General features: G+C 35.3%; 1 long non-coding RNA gene across 1 annotated transcript; it reads right to left on the bottom strand.

The window, feature by feature from the left end:
- Positions 1-2,220: 2,220 nt before the first annotated feature.
- On the bottom strand, positions 2,221-3,332 carry LOC144343539 (uncharacterized). Its single transcript, XR_013418978.1, has 2 exons — positions 3,220-3,332; positions 2,221-2,345 (listed from the first exon to the last, which is right to left on the bottom strand). It is a non-coding gene; the product is annotated as an uncharacterized LOC144343539 (long non-coding RNA).
- Positions 3,333-3,791: the final 459 nt, after the last annotated feature.

Raw genomic sequence — 3,791 nt, 5'->3', positions numbered from 1 at the left:
TCTTGGTTTAATGTACATGGTAATACTTTGTTTCAATGACTGCTATTGTGTCCCGAAATGGAAATCCAAATGAAGGCAAATTGCAGACAGTTTTATATTTATTCTCATTACAGGGAATATGGAGTAGCTTATTATGCCATGTTGGCAATGAACATGAGTGAACCTTGATTGTGGACAAGACTGGAACTGGTCAGTGCCAGCATGTCCCTTTAACAGAAGAAGCTAGCGGTGATGGCGAGTGGTTGCAGAGGGGAACCAAGGCATTGCGGTCATATTGTGTTTGATAAACACTTTCTGAAGAAGATATCTTACTACTTGAATGCTAGGTGATCAAGATATTTTGAACAAGTCTCTATATTAGAAGGAATTTATATTGATGAAAGTATGAAGCTAGGAAATCATTTTTTTACTACATTTACAGGGAGATAAGTGAGCTTGAAACATTTCAACAGCAAATATTGCAATATGTCAGTAAATGGTTTGCATGTATACATACTGCCAGTTTATAAAGCTAGGAACCGTCTTGCAGTAATATACCGCAATGTACATTATACTGGTAATAGAGAAATAAGGAAAAAACAGAATGGTGAGTACAAAATTAGCTATATTTTCTAAGAATGTTGTATCTTAATGCATAAATATGTACAGATATAAATATTATGATTTGAACCAAAACTTTAATATTACAAAGTACTGTATGTATGTTGATGTGGTTACAGTGCCATTTATATAATGTATTTTTTATTATATCTAGGTACAAAAGAATCTAAAATGCTTGATGGTTGGTGGCACCAATCAAAACTGACAAGACCTATTCTCATATCGCACAATTAAAAACCAACAGTCTGGATCTCAGAATGGCTGACAGATATGGATGTATAGACCGATGGTACATGAACCTGATGACCGGAGACACATTTCTGCTGACATTGCTCTTATACCACCACCTGCAATAGCTACATTGGCAGAGGAGCAAGTGTTATGTAAAACAGAAACATCCTAGCGCATTAAACACACAAATCATACATTTTCATGCAAATTGTTCAGTTGTTGTAGTTTGTAGTTGTAATACATCTTATCCCCTTGTAGTGGCTAGGATACCCTTGTGCATAATCATCTCTCTAAATTCCTGTAATAAAAAATAAAACTATCATTTAAAAAGATCTTTTATTTGATACCCCTAGAAATAATTAATGTACTACATTTAGCTACACTAATGTTATTTTAAAAGGTCACCACACTATTTTACTATAAGGAAGCTTACACCCCAGAACAGAAATGCAACAGTAAAATTATCCTGCATAAATCATATGAACAGCAATATTTACCTTCAACCTGTAGTATTCAAATTACACCACACTCTCATAATTTATTCCGTTCTTAAAGCAGTTAATACTCAGATATATTGTTGCTAAGAAAACCAATGGTTAGCTAACAAAAATATTCTAGGGTACACATTTGCAGATGAGTAGTTACTCTATTGTAGAATCAAGTTTAAACCAAAAATTGAATTTATTGTATTCTGATCATAAAAAATACAACTTTTATGACAGTCATACCTGTAATGTTACGCACTACTACATGTAATACAGTACCGGTGTTTCTGAACGGTTTTATTTCTACAATGTATTCTTAAATGATTAGGGATAGATCATTAGAAATTCTGGGTGGGGCAGTGGTGGAAAAAGCTAAGCACTATTTTTCTATCACTTAGTTTTGTGTTAATTTTTTTGTTTATTCTGGGTGTGCAGATTTTTTTTCTGTTTTCTTGTTCAGATTTTCTGTTTTCAATAATCAATCCCTGACAGTGTGAAATAAGAATTTGAACTTACTCTTGTTTGTGCCATCCGCAACAGATGCATTCTGGTAGTGATGGCATCTGTCGACTTCATGCTTGGTTAACGATTAAATAATCACTTCACTGCTCTCTTGTCATGGCTTCACAGGTTGTCTACCATTGTAAAAAATAACAAATTTTAATATTTACATATATATTCATTTGTTACTAGTAGCTTCGCAGTAAGTGGGTTTCGTATTGGGTGGGTCCCACGGAGAGTAGGGATTTGTGCAGTAACTGGTCCTTTCATCGTTGTTGAAAATCATTTGTTACCAGAGACCTATATTTTATACATTTTTTGTATATTTAAAATAAATTATAAATGATTGCATTACTCACTATTTCTCAATGTTCCCTTCATTTCTCTCTCTCTCTTTACATGATTTTCTTCTGACTGCCTCACCACCTCTCACTGACTTTCTGCCTCTTCCACATCTTTTTGAACCTATTTTTTCTTGTACAACCTTTGAATCTCATCACTTGATGATGGCATTTATGTAAAATTTGTCTGGATAATGAAAAAAAGTACACAAAATGCATCAGAAAGGTCGTAACATTTTATTTTAGTTACAAAACCACTCAACAAAAAAATTCATTTGGTTTATATTAACGACTGGGCTTCTGATAATTCTTTGCCAGTCGCCAATGGCAAATTAGTTTTGAACCATGAATTATGTGAAAATGGTCATTTAAAAGCATGTCATCAACAGAAATGTAAATTAAACATCAAGAAACACTTTAGAATTGATATATGTGTACTTGCACATATCCAGTTATAGAAACAAACGTACATAACAACATTTTGTTTAATTCAACTCCCAAGCGGCAATAAAGCCTTGTTGGACATAAAACGAACGAACTGCCCGTATAATAAGAATACACAATCTTGTACCATAAACAAGTTAATTCAATTTACTGCGTTCTCAAAATGTCTGTAAACTGGGGAGATCCAATGAGTATGCTCAATTCTCAGACCTAGCCACGATCCTCAAATACCGACAATGAATTTTCCTCCCTTCCCACGATGTTTCCCACAATGCTAACTCCAGGGGGTACTCAAAGTCCAACCTGGTACCCACACTGAAGTATAGCTTTTCAAAAAGCCCCTCTAAACACTTATTTTTGTGAAATTATACCCCTTCAAGTGCAGAAACATAACATAGACTTTATTACTGTACACGCGTATACGTGACAAATACTAGTAACTTCAGCATGCATACCATATTTTATTCAGAGAACCCCCTCTCCGGCCGCTAACCAACTTTGCCCCACGGTAACGAAAACAATGTGCTGTACTAAATGATCTACCGTAGAGGTATTTTCTTTAAAAATCATACAGTTGCATGCAAAGTTTGGATAGAAAAGCATTATTCATTACTTACCGGTATTCCGGATGGTGACAAAAGAACCCAGCACTAACCGACTGGCAGTCCTCCTTTCATTTTTGTGTCCCTTTATACATTTCACGCCGGGAAGAGCTGTCAACAGTGAATCAACACCGATGCAACACCTGTGTATTATGCCAGACGTGTTTGCCGATGTAATAGCGGTGTTTACACCTGTGTAAAAGCATTTCTTTGTGAAACTAACTTTTTAGTGTCCATTTCACAGTTTTCAAGAATGTTGCCACGAACATTCCGAAAGGGAATGGGCTGCAGTTCTGGAAGCGGCGGCCATTGTTGTGATGACCTACTACCGCTATGACATAATTTTCTGCGTTCGGAATCACGTGACCCATATCTCCAGCAATGGCGGCGGATTCAAACTATGTTTACAAACACATATCGGCATTTTGAAAGCATGATTCTTAGATTGAATAGGTAAACTACTATTATGTGTGGTTAATTCACTTTATTAAAGAGTGAAATAAATGTCAATTCTCGTCCATATTGCATCTTTAAAATTAGATTAACATCTCTAGTGCAACAAGCCATCTTTAAGAAGAATGGCAGTC

This window comes from Saccoglossus kowalevskii, chromosome 1 (genome assembly GCF_978046115.1).
Source record: "Saccoglossus kowalevskii chromosome 1, keSacKowa6.1, whole genome shotgun sequence".
NCBI classification, from domain to species: Eukaryota; Metazoa; Hemichordata; class Enteropneusta; family Harrimaniidae; genus Saccoglossus; species Saccoglossus kowalevskii.
This window is presented reverse-complemented; position numbering and strand designations above follow the sequence as displayed.